General features: G+C 39.7%; 1 pseudogene; it reads right to left on the reverse strand.

Annotated features, from left to right (window-relative positions):
- LOC113963921 overlaps positions 1–25,893 on the reverse strand; it is a 77,039-nt pseudogene that overhangs the window by 37,220 nt on the left and 13,926 nt on the right.

Consider the following 25,893-nt stretch of genomic DNA (forward strand, 5'->3'; position numbering starts at 1 on the left):
GAAAAAGTATGCTTCTCTTAGTGCTGAAGAAGCAGAAAGAATTCATCAAAACCTGCAGCTAAAACCTCAGTCTACTAATGACAACGATGATGGCAATTCAGCTGCAAAGTTCTCCTTAGGGTATCTTGACAAAAATCAAGAAAGAACAAGTTAATCCAAGAACTGTGATAGATTCAAGTCATCTTATATAAACATATGGACAGACATGAACCTACACACACATATATGTGCTCTTCAGAAGGCTTTATTAGTATTCCGTGGCTAGAAAAGGGCCATCTGCTGCCTGCTGGGAGAGACAAAGTGCAGAGCCTCGGGACTCGGCTGCATGAGGAAGTTCATGCTCAGTGAGCTTGGGTGTGAATTTACTGCATATTAGCTACTCTGCACTAACTGCCCATTTAGGTACCCTTGGTGCCTGGAAAGTGAAAAACAGCATACTTCACCTTCAAAAAGGAGCCCACCTAACTCACACAAAAGTACTCTTAAAGCTAACCTGCACAAAAGCAGTACTTACTTCAGTAAGTACTAGAATCATTCACCCAGGGAATTAATGCCAAGTAACTAGCAGGCTGTAAATTTACACTGAAGCTCCCTGCATGCTAATTCTCCCAGCAGACAGGTCCTTGTGAGCCCAGAACAGCAGCCAAGCAAGATCAGCCACAGTCCAGCACCATCAGGAGTCCATGTGGTCCAGGGTTGCAAGCTTATGCAGCCTCTCCTTTAAAAATACCTATGTGTTCAAACCAGTTCCTAAAGAATCCAGAAAGGAACAAGCTATACAGAGTATTACAGAGGGAGAGATAAAATATGGGTGACAAAAGCAGAGAAAGAAGGGGGGGAAGTTAGGGGCAGCCATCAAATGCCTACAACAGCCCTTAAATGTGATGTTTCATTTATCAATACTCATTCCAAGACTGAATTTTGGGGGCTGATCTTTAGAGTGCAGTTTACTCTCTGTGCATATTGCCAGATTTTTTTTTAGTTCCTTTTGGTCCTGTGGGTGAGGCAGGCTGTGCCAAAAATGTCTTTGCCTAGGGCACCCACCTATGCAAAGCCAGCAGCACTAATAGGCACTGGAAGCACTTGGTGCTGACACTTCATACATCAGCAGCCTAGTAAACTGTACCTATTTTTTTCAATATTCTCTCTATATACAAAATCTAGAAAAATGTCATTTACACACAGAGAGACCACAATTTATTTATCAGCACAGTTATTCAAACCTCTTTAAAGATTTTCTTTGTCACCAGAGGCACTTTTCAACAACCCCCATGGTCCTTAGTTTCTCAGGCCTCCACATCATTATAATCTATTAGGCACCTTCATGTTAGCTCTGTGTTATTATATAACACATAATTATGCATTTCATTAACAGCATCACCAGGCACAGTACATAAAAGGGAGAAAGGCAGCTGCCCAGGAAATTTAAAAAGATGCAGTTTACCTAAAGCTCACTGTTAAAAAACCTCCCCCACTTTCAGTTAAATTTCAACATGTTCCAAAGATTTTACTCCAGCTCAGAGAACAGTGTCCAAACAACCTCATTAGATGCAAGGCTGTCGATACAGTGAATATTCCGTGAACCCTTGATATTTCCAATAATGTAAGAGAAAAAATCATCAACCAGCTACATGGTGCAAAACAATTTTCCTTCTTCTACTGAAAGAGAAGAGAGCTCTCTTGTTACTTGCAGCCTACAATGACAAATACAGAAGTGAGTGTGTATCAAAAATAGAAAAAAATACATTTATTTTGTTGTTTAATTAATTTTTCAAGATTTGTTCAAATAGGAGAGCTGTCTGAACAAAGAAAAAACCAAAATCTTCTTCCATCACATGGTATAAAAACCATCACCCTTGGAAGAAGCGAACTCCCCAGAAGAAATAATTTTGTCATTCTTCACAAGGTTATGCACACTAAACTGAAAGGCCTGGAATTGGCAAAAAAATTGGGAAAAAATCGAAGTAGTTGCTGGACAAAGGTACAAGGCAGTATGCTTGAGAGTGAGTTTAAAAAGGAGGTGGATGGGAAGTGAAATCTTGCTATTAACAGTCAGATCAAATAGTTTTGGAGTTGAGGCTGCAGCTGTCACAATACACCAGCTCTGAGCACAGTTTCCCAGTCTCCACGCCACTAGATTTTGTGGAAGAGTACACATGGCCCCAGGAACACACCTTTCATTTCTCTCACATGCAACCAGAACTTCCCTCATGTGAAATTTTTGCTACTATTGATTAAAGACACCAAGAAAAAATTGTTCACAGTCAGCAGAACATTTCCAAAGAGTGGAGGGCAGAAAACTTTTGATCATTCTTTTCCTGAAGCAAATGTGCACAGGGTTGCAAGCTAATCACTTCATGTAAAGAATGGAAGAAGACAACAATTCCCTACTCACAGCAATAAAAGAACTGTTCATGCAGCTTTCTTGAAAATAGGAGTTTATGAAAGTAATGTCTGCCAGAATGAAGTTACATGTATTGTCACAGCCATTTCATAACAATGCAGATCTGCATTTCAATTTTTTTAATCTCTGGATTATCATCTGCTGGCCCTCAGAAACCTGTGCTTTGGAATACTTGAGTCACTTTAATTGCCACTTAATAATGTTCTGACAAACTATGAATTGAAATGCCTTTATCGTGGTTCACCATTTCCATCTGGAATTATGCCAAAAGAGGCACCTTCTTCACATATTGATCCAGCTGAATACTCCCTTCCTGAACTTGCATTAATCTCTCTCTTTAAAACTAAGTGAAAAATACTCTTTTCCTGTGCACTTCACCTTTAAACAAATTCTTTATAGTCCCAGAACTACATTCATTAACTCAACTCACTTTACTGTGTCTCCTTATCACTCACCACCATCACCGCTGGAAATTTTTGGAAAAGTGGGATGCTGCAATACAGTAAACATAAATCTCCTAAAAAGGCACGATTGTCATGCTAGCCCCAAAAAGTTATGCACTCAAGTTCCCTCACCCTGCTGAAAATGATTATTTCTTTCAGCCTGAGGCACATGAAGCTGTGCATCACACTCTACAAAGGGCGGCACACCCAGTGTAGGTTCACTGTGAGGACATGCGTCCTGCCAAACCCCAGTGCCAGGAGGATTGCACAATTAGTGGGATTCTTCCTCTTCCAGAGCTCTACCCCGTTAACTATTCCAAGCCTTTACAAGGAGTAGGCAGCCTCTAGTACCCTAGAGCTTAACTGCTGCCAAGACAGAGCATGAAAAAATCTTAGCACACGGCACATACTTTTTAAGCAAAGTAGTTCCAATTAATCGCACTTGTGCACTATTTAATTTACCTTAATTCACCTTAATTCCTCATATTAAGCGAGCTTTTGTCACAGTTTTCTCTGATGTGAATCTAAATATTTTTCTGAATTTTTCTGAAGCCAACCTGTGAGTTTTTCTGAAGCATTACGTTGATGATTTCCTTGGTAGAAGAAAGATTTTTTTCTAGTTCCAAGACCTTCTACAGCAGCAGGACATTGATTGCTATAGAGAACATAGAAATACCCAGCACAGCTAAGTAATCCCTGGAAACGTATCAAATTCCTTTGAGCCTCAGTCCTTGGGAACTTGATGGAAAATGCTATGCATATGTTTGATCTCTTGTTTTAGTCCCCCAAGGCCTATAAATACATCTGTTTTGACAGATCGCTGCAATGGATGAAAGTGATATCAGAAACAGTATTGGTGATACCAGTGACTCTTGCCAAGATCCCCTGGAAAGATATCTATCAGTGACTTTTTCTGTAATCTGGTTCTTCATCTTACATATACAGCAGACATGAAACCCTGAAAGGAGGTTTCAAAGTTGTCTAAATCAGTGTCAGGAAGGTAACACTGGTGTGTGTTGTGTTAAGTGAACCCTCTATTAACAAAAAAAGCAGAATTGTGTATGTGTGTTGCTGAATATGCTCAAACATGCAGCAGGCTCACATATTAAATCTTTTCAAAACAAGCACTGTACTGTATAATAACCCAGCCAAGCAACCTTGTACTTTTTTAACGCACAGTATTGCAGAATGCTTTAAATTATGATTCATGAGTATTTTTTAAAAGTAAGATAGACAACTGCAGTGAATCTGTCATATTAAGTGATGCTAAAACCAACACCTCCAGAATGACACAATTCTTGTCGTCCCAGCTCCTGAGGTCTATAAAAGGCTAGAGAAGAAAGAGCCACTTGAATACAGACAGCTGCAGACTGGACAAGGGATGTACTGAGGCTATTTGATGAACACTCTATACCACAGACTGAGAACTTCATTTCAGGTCTAACTTCAGTAGGAGATTATACCTTAAATAACAGAACGGAAACCTTACAAAATCTTGCTGTTATCAAAATGAACATAGGTATTCATTCACTGAGCCACCAGTTTCTTAAAGGAGTGCATTACAAAATCTGAGGTTCTGAAACTGTTCCCCATCCCCTTCTCCACGAGCATAGTTTCACTTATTTCATTTTCCAGACAAGCTACTGCCAAAAAACACACAGTGCTCTTCCCCTAGTTGGAGTAAATTCAACAGAAAATAGTAGGATCTAATGTATTTAACAGTTTGCTGATTATGCATTGTTACTCCAATTATTTTGGGATTAATTTGAATAAGACTAGAATCAGTACAACACTACTCCGTATCTCTGCTTATTTGTAAAAAGGTTGCAATCAGGTTCTGAAATAACGTTAAAAATACAATTTGAACACATAAGCTCCTTCTGACAGGTAGTGGAAGCAGAGTGAACACTTACCCTGTTAAGTTAGTTTGAAGATTTTGAAAAACTGTTTTGACTAGGGTTTAAACTCTTCATTAGAAAAAAAATCAGGCAGCTTAGTAACAGAAAGTTAGGCCCTGTCAAAACAACTTCTGTGAACCATCTCAGGTGTAATCAAAAATGGTAAGTGAGCTCTAAACTATTTAAGTGTGATGGGCTGATGCATTAAACAGCCTAGCACTGGGAAGAACCTGCCAAATTAATTTCCAAATAATTATGCACTTCCTCTGCCTGCTTTGAAGGAAACATGATGCGAAAAATCTTGAATGCTACACATTTTCCCCAGCTTCTGCAAAAGATTTTCCTTTCCCCACCAAAATCAGATAGAAAAGCAGCCATGTGGCACTCTCTCCTGGGGAGTTAAAATGAAGACTGTGGCCATGGGGAGAATCCAAAGGCTAAATTCAGTATTGAGTAATCCTGCTGAAGTAACAGTATTTAAAGCATCTAATTTTGAACTATTTTTAAGCATCTAAGGAGAGAAGAATTTGAACTTGGCTGCTGGGTCGGCACATACGCCTTCCTGCCCTTTTGGTAAGGACTCCATAACACATGCCTTTTTTACCATCAGAGCAAAAAAACGCTCCCTGATCCAGACCATGTACATGTGTACTCCTTCTAAAGCAAGGGTCAAAATCTTCTCTCATTTACGCCAATGTATCACAAGAGATGCTGACATGATCTATCATGCATTTTCTGTACTGCATTTTCACACAGCAGTGGTTCTCCTGACAAGAGAGAATGCTCCTTATCATTTTCTCTCCGTGTTTGCCCCAGGAACCCAATGTCCCTTTCACGCCCTTCCATCTTGAGCAAGTCAGAGGAAGGCACGATCAGTAATCTCTCAAGGTCTGCATTGCCAAAGTGTGCTGTGAGGATGTATTCATTTTTTACAGCCAGTTCTCTCCCTTGTCTTCATCTGTTCCCTCCCAAGTATTGCATACACTCTGCTAAACAAGTGGGAGAAAGGGAAAAATATGACTCAAGTCTTCCAAATAAATTCTCTTTACTTTGACAAAGGGTCAGGCTGAGGAACAGGGTGAAATGGGAGCAGAATAACCAGAATAATCTGAGGTCAACCTTCATGCTCGTATGATCTGAAGCGCCAGACAACTCCACTCCAACTATTTCCACAGTCTATGCAACTTCATCCTTTCTAAAATCAGACACTGCTGTTTCACAAGTTCCACCAGCAACTGCAGAAATCACATGCTGCTGCATAACTCACCGATGAACAACAGGCTGGGTGACCACTGCCAATTTGGGGTGCTGGTGGGGTATTCCTTTAGAGATGCAAGAAAGCAGCTCAGGTCTGACTCTGCAAGCTTGCCTGGGATGCAGCCATAAGGCACTGAAGAGTTTTTCTGTCATCACTCTCTCACATTTCAAAATGAGAGAAGAGCCATCATTATGACAGGTTCCACTGGGTACCATTTTTGCTACACTTTTCTGCAATGCTGCTACTTTTCCATGTGCTTTCATTGCTTCCCCTTGGTGCCTTCCTCTGTTCAGTCTTGTTCATGAGAGCAGCACACCTTTCACCAGTGTTCACCGTCACCACCATGGATTCAGTCTTATTCCTCTTCCAAAAAAAACCAGAGGACATGTTGAAACTGAAGCAACAAAACATGTCATTCTGCCCATGTTAAGCAGAGGGGGGGGCCATGGTCTTCCTTAGGGATTTACCTCTCTCAGGAGAGAGGTAAAACTACAGTAGGAGCCTCCTTCCCACCAACAGAACATGTCCAGCCAGCAGCTGCTGGGTTGTGTAACCACTTGCTCCTGTTTCAGCAAGGTCCAATAATTAAATGGGGATCTCTGGCCCCAAGCCCCCATTCATTAGAACATCCGGTAACATGGGGTTTTAATTCAAAATGATTATAAAACCCTCAGACTGGGGAAAAAAAAAAAAAGAGATAGGCTTATTGTGGTAGCTTTCGTCCCAGAGATAAATCATTTTCTCAAAATCTGGAAAAAAAACCACTATTGGCAGCATTAGGAAGGTTTTAAAGTTAAAAATATAACAAGAATTAATGGTTTTCATGACATTGTAACTGAAAAATGTCTTTAATTTGGAAACAAATTAAATTTGGCAAAGAATTAGTACATAAGACAGCCCTATTGCATTTTGTACTTTAAAAAAATTGAAAACAGATAAGATACTGTGAATTAAAAATAACTTCTGCACATTAAATTCCCATGAACTTTCACTAAGGTTGGCGTTACATGTCCCAAATGTACAGTTGTATGTTGTAATACACTAGATCCCTTTATTTATAAAATACCTTTAAAGCTACTGAAAGCTAGAGCCAGAAAAATGACTATATAAAAATGCTATCTTCTCGAATTACAACTGAATTTCCAATGTGTGTATTTAAAACAGAGATGCAGTCTCAGTTTCAATATTTCAGATGCATAACTGAACTTTCTAAAAGTTCAATGCCAATTGAATCCATGCTGAATTCAGTTGTGTCCATTTATTTTACTGATAAAACCTGCTACCAAAGCTGACACAGCTATATTAGAGATAGCGCTGGATTCTCTTCTAATTTAGGAATTACCTACAGGCTAATCAACCGTCCCACAATTGCATTTCTTCTTTAGAGATGATGAATACAGGAATCAGAGGGGACTTGTTCTGACTTTCTTGGGTTAGGTTCACAAGGCTACTATCCAGAAAGAAAAAAAGAGCTTTCTTTGGCTTTTCCCTACAAGCATACATTTCTTACAGAACGTTCCATTGACCTGACAAATTGCTTATCATCCCTACAGAGCCATATCTTTTAGGTTAAAACCCAAGAAGCTTTCATTTGGAATGCTATATTGTCATCTCTTGCAAATTTTAAATTTGGATTTGCCTTGGCCTCTCAGATTAAACTACACCTCCCACGATGCACCATGTATTGCCCCCTCCTTCCTTGAACATACCAAGAAAGTTTCTTTACTGTTTCATGGGAAACATTTCATTCCTTAAAGGAAAATGTTAACATGAAACAACCAAGTTTTATAGCAAGACATTTTAAATATTTTTTCTTTATTTCTGTTTCTCAGATGTTCAGTTCTTTGATGAAACATTCAAGGTTTTTGTAAAAACAAATCTGAAGGCCTCATTTTCAGACAAAAATAGAGGAGAAGTAAACTTTTTGAAATCATTCTAGCCAGGGTGGTGGTGAGAAAACAAGCTCTTGCAGACTACCATGTTTATAGTCACTCCAACTACAAAGGTATTTTATTGTATTTGACCCTACAATCATATTAATCTTATTTGACCACAAGATCTTTCCTAAGAACAAGAAATTAATGTATTTCATATCAGCCTGTTCTATGCCAAAAGCATACTCAGCACTCAGAGAAATATTCTCCTCACACCACAGCAAACCATAATCCTTATCAAGGAAAGGATCACACTTTGGATGGCACTATGAGTTTGGAAGGAACCTCCCTTCTCTTCAAGTAGCCAGATCTAACACCATGTTTTATGGCCCGAAAACAAGACTGGTTTCTTTTAAGACCAGAAGGACCAATTAAATAATTTAATTTGACATCTTGCAAAATATCCTGCTTCCTGTAATTACTCATGCCATAAGACCTGCCCTGAAGAGCTGCCGTGGACCAAGATCCAATAATCTCCAATTCTGAAGCTCACAGTACAGCTATGCAGCAGCTCGAGCCCTGTCACTTTGGGGTCAGCTGCTACTCTGTTTGGAAAGAACATCAGGTACACAAGCCCAGCTTTGTGCTTGCACTCACTTTTTTCACTTAATAACATACCAAAAAAAAAGTATGACAAACTAGGTGGAAACTATGAATTGCAGAAAGACACCTACAGTCTAGTTGGTATTTTAAAGTCAGATATTTAAGGGGTATTTTTATTGCTTCCTTTATGGAATCACAGAATGGTTTCTGTTGGAAGGGACCTTAAAGATCACCTAGTTCCAACCCCCCCACCATGGGCAGGAAGACCTTCCACTAGACAGGATTACTCAAATCCCCATCCAGCCTGGCTTTGGCCCTTCTCTTACCAGAGCAAGATCTAAGAAGATGCATGAATAAGTATCACATAAGGCATAGTTTGCACTGAAAACCTTTTGCACCTCTAAGTCCTGCCAGCTCTGCCAGAGCACCTCCTGGAGTAACATCCAGCTCCCTTTGCAGGCTCTCCTCATTGCCTACATAACAGTCACGGGCATTTATATACCAGAGGGGGACAAACCATTTTATACTGTGAGCTGCTTTAATCCTTAGTTTCCAGCTCAAGGAGAAGAGGGAAAAGCAGAAGGTTGAGGCAGCAGAAACAGCCGCCACCCAAATGGACGTGGAGGTTGCTTGAGGCAAGAGGGCACTGTGTGTCACATAGTGAGGAATAATGAGGTCTACCCTCTCAGGGAGACCTTCCCCTGCTAGCAGCCAAGTATAACAGCGAGAGGTAATGGGGGCAGCAGGCAGCTGGAACCGAGAACTGAAGACATGTCATTCCTGTTCTGACAGAAATGCAAAATATCGTAGGAAAAGCAGTTCACTGGGCAACCCAGCATTTCTACCAAAACAGTCTCGGCTTCTAAAACAACCAAGACCCAAACACAGCAGCTGCCAATCCAGTCCATGGCTCTCCACCACTACAGAAGAGGAACCTGAAGTGAAAAACAACACTACTCCCAGCATGCTGAAAGGCACAGCTATACAGACTTCTGCTGGCATCCCACTAGTCAAGAAGAAATAATAGAATTTACACCTATTAACATTTACATTTAATCCAAGAGTGATACATATCACAATTTTGTTGCCCAGTTAATGTACAATTTATCCATCTTCACCTGCAGATTAGAGCTATCATCAATTAGATCAGGTCTCACTGAAAAGAAATTTGATTTAAATCAATGAGAATTCCTGCACCCCTTGCTCTTTAGCAGCAACAGAGAAAAGCAATGCCATGAGCAGCCAGGATTGTTTTCACTGTTAGGTCTTCAATCACCAAGGAAAATTCAGAATTCATATTTATGTCAGCATTTTCAAAAACATCCTTTGTGCTTGCATCATCATTTCTGCAAATGGTTTCAAGTGTAGCATCTTGCATCCTACAACCACTGAGCAACACAGCTCTCTTGTGAAAACCTTGCACTGGTGCCAGGCAGATTTGACATGTATTTAAGAAGTCTCATGCTATTTTTCTAACATCTTGTATCACCATTCTGCTTTTCTTATAACTTCTCTCTAGTTATCTGGATTGGGTGGTTGTCTATGCTGTATTCTCACATCACATCTGTAAAACAAGGTGTGTCTGTCACACCTACGGCCCCCATCTAAGGGCCCACAGCTAATGCTCTACTGAAATTTCCTGTGAAAGGACTTAAGCTTATTGAGAGTCAGTTTCTCAGAGAAAATTAGAAGGGTAACCCCAGAATTTGCAACAATACATCCTGCCTATAATTTCAGGTAAGTATATTTCTCCTAAAATAGAAGTACTGAAGGAATACACAGACAGAGAAGAGGTTAGGATTAAGTTGTTACTACCTGCTGATACAACTATTTTATTGCACTTATTCAAGATGACCTGTAATGCTGCTGTGAAGCATGTCAGAAGTATACATTGCAAGTAAGGTATTCAGATTACGGAAAAAAAAATGTTCGTTTTTGTTTCTTAATGGAACAGCAGCCACACCCACTATTAGCAAGAGACTCTGGGACAGACCTTGGGTGATTTAATCCCCTAAGGATATTCCCCTTTGCTTTATATAACGACATTGCATTTCCCTTTCCAAAACCTACGGAAAACTCTATTTTCTCCTTTAGTCTACATCTGTCAAAAGGCTGGTATTTCAGTGTTTCACACTCAAAGGAGTGTTGTGAGTTTAAACCTTTTCAGAATTAATTGCATTCCTCATGTCCATCAGAAGAGATTTCTTGAAGAAATAATTTAGGCCAATAAACTGATATTCTGCTTTAATTCTGTTTGAACAGAATGGGTAAGAAAGGAGGTGAGAGTCAGTGTTATTTTCTGTCATGTGTAATAAAAAGACAATTCATGGGATAAAGGATCCAAATTGGTGTAAATCAAGCTTCTTTCAGTTTGCACGCAAGGGCATCAACAGTACTGTACAAGAACACTAATGCTAGGCTAGCCTAGAACACTAATATATATATATTATATATATTTTTTATATAGAACACTAATACTGGGCCAGCTTTCCTCTTTAACACTTGTGAGGCATTGTTATTGAGAAGCAAAAATAAAAAGAATGATAAAAATACAGAATTAGCCAGAGAGCAAACACACTGTAGGAAGATGCTATTCCTCTTCCACATCTAGAGCACCCCTAGTCCTGTAAGCTCAGGACACATGACACTTAAAAGATGTGGGAGACAGAAAGCTGTGGGAAGGCAAGTCATAAGGCTATTCCTTGTACTTGCCAAAGAAAATGTCACCACATCTACTGTTTGCCACAAAGAGCTGAGGATGAGGGTCAAATGTCAGCATGGGGGGTAGAAACTGGCAGCCAAGAAAGAAGAGGTGGGCAGATGCCTGTGGGGTCTGCCATGAGAAAAAAAAAAGCATCTTACAAACCTGTTCACTACAAGTCCCACATTCATAACTGTTTCCAAATGGAAGGCTGTGAAAAGCCAAAGCAAACATTCTCGATTCTTTTTGAGCCCATCACACAATATAGGAAAAATATGTGCATTTTATGGTTTGAGGGCACAACCTTTTAATTACGTGTTTGCATTGTCATGTCCAAGACCTTTTTTCTCCTCAAAAATTAATATTTCCTCAAGCAATGCAGCTATTTATCTTGGATGAACATGAATTGAAACAGAATCTGCCTCTGCAGAGAGAGGGACAGAAGAGTTAGAACATGACACCTAGGGGAATTCAGAACACACTGCAACACAATCCTCATCATTTTTCCAGTGCCTTTTCAACTCAATTTCCTCCAGTTCTCTTAAGAGTTTCCAGCTATTGTTTTGCACATGCTGTATGTGCATGACCACAGAGGCACTTGGAAAACGGAGTACAAGTGCAGGTAATGGGGCAGATAGGGAGAAACTGAAGCAAATAAAATGCAGGAATTTTCTCTGTACTGGAGCTGAATGAAAAGCAGTTCTGTCATCCAAGACCAGCAAGTGTTCTGGCACATAATTGCCTCTCACTTCTCTGTGATAAAGCTCAGCCTCATGATCTAAGGAAGATGTCAATCAAATGCTTTTGCCACTAGCAACTTATAGGTGCAGAAAGACCACAAAGTAATGGTTTACAAATGATATTTAAATTAAAATATATTGAGCCATTGCGAGAAAATTCAGGCCTACTTTGGAAAAGACATTACATTTAGTCATAATTGGGGCTCTCAGAAAACTTACATCTAGTGTTCAAGCATCAACTTTCCCCCCTTCAAGTCTTACAGACTTGAAGGCCAACAATTGGTCAACAATTCATACAGTAACTTCCAAAAGATGCATAACACCAAGGACAGAAGCAGAAATACCAGAGTCCATTTTTACTAAATGGATAAGTAAGTGCTAAAGCACCAAGAAGATACTGAAGGAGGACTGTTTTCATAACCAATTTAATTATTATTTCACAATAGAGAAGTTTTTATGAACATACACCACCTTTCAAGATAGGATGTAAAAAAAAAAAAAAACACACAACCAAAAAAAAACCAACAAAAACCAAAACCAAACAAATAAAAAACCCCAAAACAAAACAAAACAACCAAAATAAAACAAAACAAAAAAACCAAACAAAACAAAATGAAAAAAAAACTTCCTAAGCAATTTACACAACCTACCACTAACATGGACCCAACTTGGCGTGAGTGCCAATAAACAGCTCCTTAATCAAACACTGTGCAACAGTGTACTAGGAGGGAAAATCCAGACTTAGTCACTCCGTGTGAATTCTGACATCTGCAAAGATTTTAATGAGATCCTTTTGGGCAAAGCCAGGTGGGTAGCCAAGTCTGGGTTTAGTCATGGGTGAAATTTCCACACACATTAATACTCACAGGCCTTGAATGTCCTGCCGTGGAAAAATGAAAACTTCCCCCTTGTGACCTCAACTTCACTTCTCTGTTGACTAAGCTGAATTGCAGCTGTGCCTTACAACTCACCATCCCCAGGTGTTGCAATCAAGGAGAGCAAAGAACATCCTCTCTAAGTATAAGAGTATTATGTGCAAATACTTTAGCTTCCAGAAGTTTGCCTGGAAAGTATTGTAGTGCAGACTCAAGATGCTCTGTTACAAGAGGAGGGGATCAGGAAACAGAAATATGAAATGTGTTCCAAATTATTTTCAAAATTTTGAAATCTATGAGGCATAACTTGACCAGAGAGACTTGTGAGGCTTTCCATTAGATCACTTGCCTATACTACTGTAAGTCCTTCACTTACTCCATCCAGAAAACAATATTCAACCCCAGCATTAATAGGTACATTGTACAAGGCCCTCATATCTCATGGAAGTCAATTCACAAGGCAAGCAGTGTGATCTACTATTGTTTTCTAATCCAGAAGAAACATCTCTTTTCTTGTTTGTAAACCACTGATGGCATTATAATTTCTGTAAACTCAAAAAAATTAAAAATAGAAGAAAGATTTCTCAGTTGAAGTGTTATTTTCAAACTTACACTTCACAGGTAAAAGTTCCAAAAAAAACCCCAAAACAAAATAAAAAAACTTTTTCAGGCAAGCTAGAAACAGACAGGCCAATAATTTATTTCTCTCTGGTTCAGTGTGCATGGGATAGTGGTGTTTTATTTAGCTGCAGCAGCAAATGCTCAACTCAACCTTGGCCACAAAAATACTTGAAAACTCAACATACTTACCATTATCACAGTGATGGAGATGGTAAGTCTTGACACTCCACTGGAAAAGGAGGCAGCTCCAATGGCAGTAAAGAAACCTGAATCAATCCACACTCCATGTTCATCGGTTTGAACACCAAAAATGGAAACAAGGATCAATCCCATCATCCTGCCATACAAAGCTCCTGTATACCTGTACACATGAAGAAGAAGAGCAATCCTCTTGGCAGTTTCCTAGGAATGCTTCTAATATTCTGCTGATCCCAGATTAATTTTGTCAACTTCTGTAGAGACTCCTTCCCCACAACCTTCCTTAGTATGGGCATTTACTTAGCACCAATCACCTATCACAAAACTGCCAGATCTACCGTACTTTGAAGGAAAAAAGACTAACAGTATGTCTGTCTTAATGTCCTTCAAAGCCAAATGAGGATTGACCTTATAGCAATAGTCAAAACTATAGGTCACTGATATACACACTGGGCTATTTCAGTTTATAAGGCCACACTTCTAGAGCTCCAGCCTCATATAATTTCTTAAAATTAAGTCTATCTGCACTCCATAAACCTGGCAAGTAAAATATTACAGCCACGTAACAAATGGGCAAAAAGGAATAATACGCACTAATGATCTGCCCAAAACTAACCAGGAATGAAGCTGTGAAGAGAACCCAGGAGTCCTCAAACCAACCAACACTGCAGAGCTAAACCAAAATGTAGCACAGTTGTGCAGGTAATTGCTGATGTGATACACAAAATTTCATTCTATATGCAAGGAATTAAATATACATATTCAAGTGTCAGACAACAAACCAGATTTGTACATTCACTTTCCAGAAATGGTGAATTACTATTATTTATACAATAGCCATATACATTATATATATTATCTGATTTTTTTTTTGATTGTGCATGGGGGAATTACCTCAAATGGTAGAGTGCTCACAAAGGTAGCGGGATCTATGCCCACATTCTCCATTGTCGTGTTTTGATGTATGTACTGGGGAACGAGAGGCTGGAAAGCAGTGCCATGGAAAGGGACCTGGGGATCCTGGTTAACAGCAAGCTGAATATGAGTCAGCAGCCAGGAGGGCCAACCACGTCCTGGGGGGGCATCAGGCAAAGTGTCACCAGCCGGTTGAGGGAGGGGATTGTCCTGCTCTGCCCTGGTGAGGCCTCACCTTGAATATTGTGTGCAGTTTTGGGCACCACAAGATAAGAAAGATATTAAGCCATTAGAGTGTGTCTGAAGGAGGGCAACAAAGATGATGAAGAGCCTTGAGGGGAAGCTGTATGAGGAGCAGCTGAGGTCACTTGGTCTGTTCAGCCTGGAGAAGAGGAGACTGAGGGGAGACCTCATTGCAGTTACAACTTCCTTGTGAGGGGAAGGGGAGGGGCAGGCACTGATCTCTCCTCTGTGGTGACCAGTGACAGGACCTGAGGGAATGGCCTGAAGCTGTGTCAGGGGAGTTTTAGGTCAGATAGTAGGAAAGGGTTTTTCAGCCAGCAGGTGGTTGGACCCTGGAACAGGCTCACTAGGAAAGTGGTCATGGCACCAAACTTGTCAGAGTTCAAGAAGCATTTGGACAATGCTCTCAGGCACATGGTGTGATTCTTGGTGTGATGCAGGGCCAGGAGGTGGACCTTGATGATCTTAGTGGATCCCTTTCAATTCAGGATATTCTGTGACTCTATGATTTGAGGAGGATCATCTTGCACCATTACACAACTTTTTCCCATTTATTCATACAATGGATCTATTTGATTGATGGATGCAGTTCTGGAATTGTTTTTAAAACTATATATAGTTCTACAGTAGCTACAAAAATTAGGTTATCAGTTAAGAAACATGGGTGCTGGCAGATAGACTTGACCATATCTATTCAGCCAAGAATCCCATGTTTCAACAAACACTACATACTAAAAATTGACTTAGACAACATTTTGGGGAGGGCAGGAGGTGAATACACAGGGATAGGGCAATGGCAGAAAGCTGTGCACACAACTAATTCTTTTTAGACTTTTTTTCAGTATTTGAATTGCATTATGCACTCTTCAGCCATGACTCCTTGCTTGCTGAACGTTAAGCCTCTCAGCATTACTGTAAGAACCTCGCTCTACTCTACAACAGCTTTCTAAAAACTACAACAAAAGACCCAACTGTAGTTTTCTCCAAAGTCTAGGGTGTTGATTTTCAAGATTAAGGTCCAGGCTATTACGTGCATAAGAAACAGATGAAGAGTCTGGATCTGAACCCGTATTTCTACAGTTACAGAGACGGAGCCAGAAGCCAAGGCTCCTTCTGGGTCCCCAAAGGATTCAAAAGCTCAATACTTGGAAAGTCCACAGTTCTGGCTATGGTCCTTGCACAGCTATTCTCAGACTATATTTCTTCATTCTTTTCCATAATTTTAGCATCTCTTTCCAAGCAAACCATCCTATTCTACCTACACAGCCTCCTCCAAGCACTCATAGCTTTGCTATTGCCAAGCTTTCAACCTGCAATTCAGGCCGTTGCTACTCAACACAGGCCTTTTGTAGAGGAAGAGCAAACCAGGATGGGTGGAGCTTACAGCACAGGAATAATCAGGCCACTGGCAACTGCAGAACCTGCCATTCAACAGCTAAGGATGAAATAAAATGCCAATGCAGTGCACAGGGATATGTATCCAAATTGTTCATGAGTCCCATGTTCAAAAAGATCCCTTACTCCCCATTTTCAACTGGAAGTGCAGCAGCTGCAACACAGACGAATACATGTGCAGAGATACAAAATATTAAAAGGTTCCTTTACAAAAATGCAGTTTGCAGTACTTCTCATTTGCCTAAACTTTATTTAAAAAGGAGAGTTTGCATGACAGCTTCAGCATCTGGGGCACTTCCAGGAAAACAAGGAATATATGTTCTCTCCAGTCTGGTTCTGTGTGATGTTAATCCTGATCTAAATAAAGAGAAACTACACCCATTTAAGCCAAAGAAAAGCAACAGTACTACTTCAGCAGGGCTCTTGCCCCATTCCTTTCAGAGGCAGTAACTCAGGATCTTCCCAGCACATTTGGCTCAAATATGGAACTTAGTTCTGATATGTCAGAAGGGAGCACTGCATTACTTTAAAGAAAACCTGTGTTATGAGCAAATATACCTTGATATCGCCTCAAGTTATTTCACTTTCTTCCCAGGTATCAATCACTTAGCTCCCCTTACCTTGATTGAAGGTTTGATTAGAATATCTGACTTCATCTGGACCAATCCATGTGCTTGAGGAAAAGCTATATTCTGAAATTTCCCTCTTGAGCTGATTTATGCTTAAATATTAAAAACAAACAAAAGAATTATTATGGATGAACATAACTTACCTTACTGCCTGTCCAGAATGTGTCTACTAGAAATACATTTTACACAAGAAGCCAGCTTTCCCTTATATTTCCCAATTAAGTTGTTTTGTTAACTAATAAATCTAGTTTACTAGATCAGTTTATTAATTATTCTAACTAATCTATCTGGTTTATTAATGCTTATATTCCTCTACATAAACTTCCTCATGCCAAAACTGAAAATTCCCCAAACAAGGAATCACTTTACGCTGCCTAAACCCAGAAAATAAGGGAAAAAAATCATTAAAATGCACAACCTGGCCTTGATCTCTTTGTCCACACAACATTGTAACTCTATAAAACAGGATTATCCGACCAAAAACGAAGCATTGCTGACAGCAAACACTTTGGTGGGTAAGCTCAGCATTCTAAGCTGATAGAAGCATTTGCAGTTAGAAAGCTTTGCACTGGAGAGCGTCATGGAGAGCTGGAAGGACTTAGAGGTCTCCTCTTTCACAGCAGCACAGGCTATACTCAAACCACACCTAAAAGATGTTTGTCCAACATGTTCTTAAAGCTCTCCTTTGGTAAATACTGGCACCAGTTATTTCAATATTTTGCAACATAGACTGCCGGTTATCATGTTGACCACAATCAGCATTTCTGTACAGCACTACTATTCCTGGACACTTTCTCAATCTCTGTCATCTGGAACAATTGAACTCTCCAAGCAGGTATGACTTCCTTCTTCCAGTTTGGAAAGCCTCCAGCATGTTTCGGACATCACCACAACCTAAACAGTAACAATATAAACTCTGTTCCTGGAACAAAGAGCAGTAGATCTCTGTTATTTGACCCACCTGATCCCCACTCAGAACTACAAGGAAAACTTAAAATGCAGCCAACATCTAGTGCTTAAAAATTTCTTCCAGACCCCAGATTGGCAACAAAAGGGACATAAGATACTTCCCAACCTTGTATTAGCTTCTTACATTATTCCAACCACTCAAATGAGAATATATTCCAAATTCATAATAGTCAATAAAAAATAAAAACCTGATTACTCTGTCCTGCTTTAGAAGTCATATGACTGTGTAACTCACTTATATCAAAGACTCAAGTTCTATGCATATGTCTTTGCTACCAGTAAAGGATTGCATACACAAAAACCAGCACAACTGAGAAGCAATTTGAAGCTTGCAGCAATGCCAAAGTAAGAGAGAGACAAACAACAGAAGAAAGGCTGTTTTACAATTAAAGTATAAATGGTTGAGCAAGAAGAACAAAGCACAGAGAATGGAGGTGTAGGACTTGTTTACACACAGGGTTTTGTACCACTAACTCTTTCTGTTCGAAATCAGTATATTTAGTAGAGACAGATTTCTCCCTGGTGGAGGACTGCACTGCCACACTACAGGAATACATGTGCAGTACTGAGACTTGCTGATGGAAGAAGCCCACTGCTTCTCTACCTCCTTCTCTTGCCTTCCCATGACCTCTTAGTCCTCCTTCTCCAAGGAATCCAAGTGCTTCTCCAAGTTCTACAAAACACCACTGAAAGCACTGTTCAGTATAAATGTATGAGGATAAGCTATGATAGGAGGAAGTGCTGTCATACTGGCATAGCCACATACAGACCCATCTGGAGCTGCAGGTCTTTTACTATCACAGTTTAAGAGCAAAACTGTACACTTGATGGAGTTGGATCAGTACAAAAGACAAAATTCAGTATCTTACAATTTTTTTTTGGTTATATAATTCTTATTGGATCTCTTAAAGTAGCAAGGGTGCCTATTACTAATCTGTTGGATCTCAAGAGGGTAATGATATTTATCTGCTTCTGGAGCACTGACTATCTCACATCATGCTGAGATGAGCCAAATCTAAATGATCCTAACCAAAGTCTTACAACTGCAATCATAATTCCCTTTTTCAATTCCTAAGAACAGAAAAATAGTGAACAAGCTTCTTTTCCACATTTAGTCTAACTACAAACTTATTAGAGACATTGTCACTCCTTTCAGCATGTGCATGGCCTTACAAAACCCAGAACAATTTGGTGTTTAATTCCTTTTCAGATCTATCCATTTTCAACAGGATATACTCTTTATAACTTTTAGCCACACCAAATAATAAATTGGTACTGAGACCATTTAGCCTCTAGCTGCATCAGCATGACTATTTTTGATTCAGAAACAGAAAAAAAAAAGCCATGAAATTATCGTGGTTTCAGATGTTTTTCCTTCAGAGCAAAAATAGTTTTGTTTTGAAAAATAACATTTAGCTAGCATTTAATCCTTAAAATAAAAATGGATGTCAGGGTGAGGAAAAAGGCTCTTCCCACAACAATCCAAATAGGCATAGACAAGTCCTGGTACCAAGTGACAAAGTTTGCTTTTATAAAGAATATGTAAATACATAATCTAGCAAACAATATTGAATCAGGTATTGCAAGTCAAATAAAAGGCTAGAATTGGTGGCAAGCATGGGAAAGTATGTCTGCTCTTTATATACTTAAGTAAGCTGAGTCCAATCACCAATGGCAAGTTATTCAGTATTTAAAGTTTGTTTTATGCAACATATAAATGATGCTGTCCCCTTGGAAGGAGGAGTCCATAAATTTTCCAGATTTATGAATTTGTAAAACTACAAGTTGGTAGTGACAACTGTGAAATCAAGCTGTCATTTAACCTCAATCTGAGCAATTCTTTTTCTACTTCCTCTGGATTCCTCATACATATTTTTCAAGAAAGATACTTGTACTGCAAAATCTGTTTTAGATTCAAGAATCTCTTCAACCATATAACCCACAAAATCCTTGGCCATTCAGTCATATATTCCCTACCTGTTTATTAACATAGTATTTGCCATTTTAAGTCCCGGGATTACAGTTTCCGCTGTAGCCCCTGATGGGTTGCCTATTCATGTTCCTATAGAGAGGACTGATCAATTATGTCCCTCAGCCAATAGCAGCCAACAGGAGCTGAGAATAACAAAGGTTTTTCACCAGCTTCCAGTTCCAGTTTTCCAGTTCAAGCACAGCCTGTCTCCTATAGGCTAATATACCTATCTAAAAGGCCTATAAACCTTTAAAAGCAAAATCAGGATTCTAAATTGAAAAAGTGCTCGTGTGATACATACAGCCATGTTTCAGGCTCTTTTCATTTTTTTAGCTCACTTTTGTTTCTTTCTTTCTTTCTTTCTTTCTCTTTTTTTTTCCTTTAATTTGACATGATAGCAAATGCCTCTCACTGGAGAAGTTTAAGTGTGATTAAATTTCAATGATTAAAAGATAAGTATGACTTTTGTCTCTACATGAATTCATTTTAAACACTCAGCTCTGACACACCTTTGGATATTTTCCATTCCAAAGCCTTGTAACAGCTAATTGGAAGAAACAGTTAATAACTGTATTCACATGGATATGCTCATAGTGATCCTCCCCACTTACATTTCTGAGTTGTTTCTCATCTGGTAGCTTCTCATAACAGGATTGCAAGAAAAGAAATATAGTAAATACACTAACAGTTGTCATACATACCTGCAGGCATTGTGAGATGTAAACTATTCTGATGTAAAAACAGACAAAAAAAAAAAAAGTAAAGTGTCTAAACCGACTAATGCCAGCAGTTACCACAAGGACTGTCCTTTTGTCTTGCCCATGTATCCCAAAAGATCACCATTTGCTCATAAGCAATAAGTAAGCCTAGATTCATTCAGTCTAATTTCAGGGACTCAGCTGTTGCAACTGGATAATTGGTCTCCGACTCTGTGGCCTTCAGAGACCACCGCTATCTCCAGAAGGACTTGCAGCATGTGGAATCCTCTACAAATGGACAGCCTCCCCACCATGCCCCACGGCAGGCAGTGGAAACACAGCCAGACAGAGTTCCTTGCGGGCTGCTGGCCCCTGACTGCAACTTGAGCACAGCAAGGGCTCAGGATCTGTGTGTCTTTCGTTAAGGACCTGTTTTTCTGGTTGGTACTTAAAATTATGCTGTGTGTCAGAAACGCTCCACTGTTTCAATTTAAATTCCTCCCTACTTATGCAGATTTGAAGTCCCTGCTCAGTATGAACAGCTAAATACTTGTTTCTAACTTGCAAACTAATTACTTCCCTTCTCTCATAGGGAAGATGTTATAATAATAATAATGGCCCATCTTCGCGAACGAAGATTTGGGGAAAGGTCTTTTACCTTTCCAGCCTGCGCAATGGATTTTTTAGGTGAGACACAGCCTGCGCTGAACTGAGCCCACCCTTTAATCCTAAGGTTCGTCTGCCGGGGCCAAGCAAGCTTGGACAATGGCAGTGAGGTCCTCAGGACGTAGGTTTGTTTAGAGTGTCCTTCTCATAGATGGATGGCCACACAGGGCTAACGACCTCCATCAGGCCAGGAGACCGGGGAATCGAACCCGTGGTCGCAGCAGTGAAAGTCCTGCACGCTAACCACTAGGCCACCAGGGGTCTCGGAAGATGTTATAAAAGGACTAATATTTACTTAATCAACGGAAAGACCTTCCTAGACATCCTAGCAATACTAGACAGCTATAAAGCCTAAAGTTGATTAGATGCTACACAGTAGAGACACAGACATTGCAATCCAAATGGATGAAGACACTTTATCAGGTCCTTCTAGTTTTCCACATATCCATTTTGAAGAAAGCATGAATGAAACCAAAAACATTTGAAATAGAGCACAGAAGAAGGTGTTTTCAATGGTCACTTTGCATTCACCAAAAGCAAAGGGAATTTTTTCACGAGATGACTACATTTCAGTGATGCTTATTTTTCAGTGTAACATAGTTCAATATAACATAGTTATATTTCATTAAAAACTAATGTTCATTTTTTTTATCTTGAGATTAATTTACATTTCTGTATAAATGAAGATATGCCCAAATTAAAAAAAAAAAAAAAGATTTAGAATATATTTCAGAAGACATCTGGAGAAAAAGCACTGGAACACACAACCACAGTAGTAATATATTTTCCAAGCACAAAGTTTCATGCACTCTGTGGATCACTATAAAACAACTCAGATAGCACATTTATAGAAGCTTTTAAGCTGAGATTCAGCTCTGTGCAGTTGTGATGAATTGTCAGACAATTCTACCTCAAGCCTTTGTTTCCCTGTATCTCAAAGATTATAGACTTATGGGCAGAACACATCTACATCAGATAGATAACTGGGAGTAGTTCAGCCTTCACAAAGCTCAGGTCAGGTCTTATGTCTGAAAACTTGACTCTGGGACAGTTCAAACCCAGGTCAATTTTTTGACAAAGCTTCGAAGTCCAAAGGGAGCTAGAAGGACAGCTAGCCTGGAGCCAGTGGCTACATATTTAAAGCAGTAGCCTATCTTCACAGCTAGGTAGAAAAGAAAATAATCCTCTCAAGTATCCTTTTAAAGTTTTGACAGTTTATATATTAAGTATATATGCATATATTCTTAAATTGTCCATCCTGCCCATGGAAACACTGAGCTTTTGGAACAGAAGCATTAGTCAACATGATTAAAAAAAATAGAGAAGAAAGATAGCTCTGCCAGATTCTTGGCAAAACATTATCTACATCATGATTTCCTCACAGAGAGAAAGGTGATGAACTGAAGAGAAGCAAATAAAGGCCAAGGGGCAGAAGGGCACTTAGGAAGACAGCTTTGTCTAATCTATGGGCTGAAGATTAGATATTCAATTCCAGTCAAAGGAATGGTACTCCGAGTTATGTTGTGGGTGTGGAAGATACCATGATGGGTTCTTTCCAAGTTTAAATGCAAACTGGTTTATACAAGATTATTTTTGGTTAAAGTCACTGTGACATAGTTTCTGTCAGTTGCTTGATTATGTGAGTTTATTTAAAAAAAAAAAAAAGTATGGTTTTCTCTCAGATCAAACAGTTTCTTTCCTGCCTTTTTCTGCCAAGTTATAATAAAATAAGGACTGTGACCTGAGCAGGATCTTCTAGAGCTAAGAAAAAAGGAAAAAGAGTCTGAATAAGAGTTCATGCTACAAAGTTAAGGTAAAAAAGCAATATTAAAAAAATACAGGATTAAGGGAAAAATATATAAACAGAAGAGCTCTTGTAAGCACTACAACCCTACAAAACACATGCTGTTCTCCCAGTTTCAGGTATGATCTGGCAAGGTGCTAATGGCCCCATGAACTTTTGGAGTCAGTAAGACACCACTCTTAAACAACATAAAATAACTCTTAGGAGGTGCTTTCTTTATGTCTGACACTAAATCTTTGCTAGCTGATCTCACATTTAATCCTATAGTGTCTTCTAACATACTAGCTCTTACTGGCTTCTGTTGATGCATGTTTTGGTTTTCATTCCAAAGAGTAATGAGTGTTTTTTACATGCTTAAGCAGTTTAGCAATGTCTTTGTAATGTACGATGAGAAAGCCAAAGCTTTCCCAATAGTAGGGGAAATGGCTGTCAAACACACCACTCCGGCTCCAAACTGTTAAAATAAAAATTGTTACAAACCCGACCTCTTGCAAACAGAGGTCCTTCGGAAACCATGGCTTTTCTGCAGGACTAATGGGAGTCACACATGGGACTCTGCTCCTTGTCCTGCTGGTTTGAAAACTGGATTTGGGCTAGGATGTCTCTTTGCAGTGTTCAACAGCACAAAGCCACAAACTCTTTGCAAGACGTGGGATTAAAGCTGTAGCACAATGCGAGAAGGCTGGTCAGAGGAAAGGTTCTCTCTGGAGCCGAGAAATCCCATTTTTCCTACAGTCCTTACTCACTCCTTCAAACATGGAAACAAAAAGCTTGAAGTTAGCTTCCTCGGGGTGTCTTGCCTCAGCAGATGCTGAGCCAAAACAGCTGCCAACATCCTGCCGCTAAGAGGAGCTGAAATTCAGCTGTCATCGACAGCAAAGGCATGCTCCAGCACAGTCCTTTCACCAGGATCTCTCCTTTTCTTCTTACCCGAGGTCAGATTTCACCTCTGATGTGCCAACAGAGAACCCAACAAGTAGGTCGCTGTTCTGAGCAAGGAGCAGGACTAGGCAGAAGAGGAGGTAGACTGCCAGAGCACACACAGAACTCTTCTTGACCCTGTGTATGGAGAGGCAAACCAATGGGAAACAGTCTGTGGAGAGCTTACAGAGACTTAGCCATGCACCTCGACCTATGGTTATTTACACTTTTAGCTCCAACAGTTTCCCCTCTCATATTTAAAATACTGATTGTTTTCTTCCCAGTATTATCCATGCTGTTAATGCAAGTCAAGATGATTGCCTTTCCCTGAAACTTACATCTTTTTGCTGGCTTGGAGAAGAAGCTGCTGAAGGCATGCCTGGGGCTGACGGGAGGAGAGCATCTACATGGCCAACTCACTGGGTCACAATCGAGCAGCCCTCTCTCCAGGAGGAGGGAAGAGAAAGTACACAACAGTATTTACAGAAAACATATATGAATACATAATACACACTGGCAAGTCTGCCTAAAAGAGGACAGAAGAAAGGGGCTTCAGTGTGCATCAGTTTCCCTAAAGATAGGTCAACCCAACACTTCAAAGGATCAGAAAACTCTTCAGAAACACTTCATCAAAAATACTGGAAATAAAAAAAACTTATGACAACCAGGTATTCACTGGAAAAACTTGCAGAGAAGCTCAAATCTGCACAATTTACTAAAAGTGCAGTAGAAAAGTTTGGAAGGTTTCCTTCCTTCAAATTTAATCATAGGATGGTTTGCACTGAAAGGGACCTTCAAGATCATCTAATTCCAATACCTCTGCCATGGGCAGGGACACCTTCCACTAAACAAGGTTGCTCAAAGCCCCATCCAACTTGGCCTTGAACACTTCCAGGGATGGGGAGTCCACAACTTCTCTGGGCAACCTGGTCCTACCACCTTCACAGTAAAGAATTTCTTCCTAATATCTAATCTAAACCTATTCTCTTTCAGTTTGAAGCCACTCTCACCTGTCCTATTACTAAATGCTCTTGTAAAAGTCCCTCTCCAGGCTTCTTGCAGGTCCTCTTTAGGTACTGGAAAGCTACAAGTTCTCCTCAGAGCCTTCTCATCTCCAGGCTGAACAATCCCAACTCTCTCAGCCTGTCTTTAGAGGACTATTAAGACAGTTCTTCATAATGTTCTTCATAACAAAATATTTATGTTATAACCAAAGCTTGAAATTGAAAAGTATGAAAATGATAAAAATATGGGAACCTTCTGTGTAAGATAAAACATAGGCAGGTGTTCTTCCCAAGAATGCCAAGGCAGTGGAAGGATTAAAAAAAAGGTTTATTTCAGATGCGAGGACCATTTCTCAATGATGCTATGCAGCTGGCCTCCAGGGAAAAAAGGCAATGCTCTGCCTTCTCCAAGCTTTTATATCTTCTTTCTCTCCTCCCCCACACTCTCTGGCACAAGGAGGCCTTAAACATGTCTGCAAACATGTTATCTCTGTGCATACCCTGGAGAGAGAGAGCTTGCTCATAGATTCTCCCTGGGACTTTCTCTGAAATGCAGAAGGAAGGAAAAAAAAAATCTAACCCATTTGAGAATGCATTTTGCAGTCTTCCTAAGTGAAACTAGTTCTAGCTTTGCGTTAGAAATTCTTCCTAAATTGTACCTATCCCTTATATTTTGCCTATACCCTTCTTCTTCCAATGGCATGACCCTCCCCAAAGCCATACAACACTAAACAGAAACTCCAAAGCCTAGAGTGGCCCCATCATGTCTTATCAGGACATTTGAGCCTTCCATAGACTGCAAATAAATGGAAAAGCACACCAACATAACTGCTACATATCACTAAGCTGATATAGTATCATCAGAGTGAAACAGCAGTGAGGTAAAATAATTCAAGCATGAAAACCAAACTAAAACAAACAAAAAATATCTTCTCCATTCTCATATAACTACCAACATTAAATACATATATGTATTTTGGAAATCTATATGTTTGCTGTACTCTGTTCCAATTATCAAGTACCATCAGGTGAGATTCACTTTTCAATGCAGCAATTTATGAC

The sequence above is a fragment of the Neopelma chrysocephalum genome, unplaced genomic scaffold (assembly GCF_003984885.1).
Source record: "Neopelma chrysocephalum unplaced genomic scaffold, ASM398488v2 Primary Assembly neopelma1_22, whole genome shotgun sequence".
NCBI classification, from domain to species: Eukaryota; Metazoa; Chordata; class Aves; order Passeriformes; family Pipridae; genus Neopelma; species Neopelma chrysocephalum.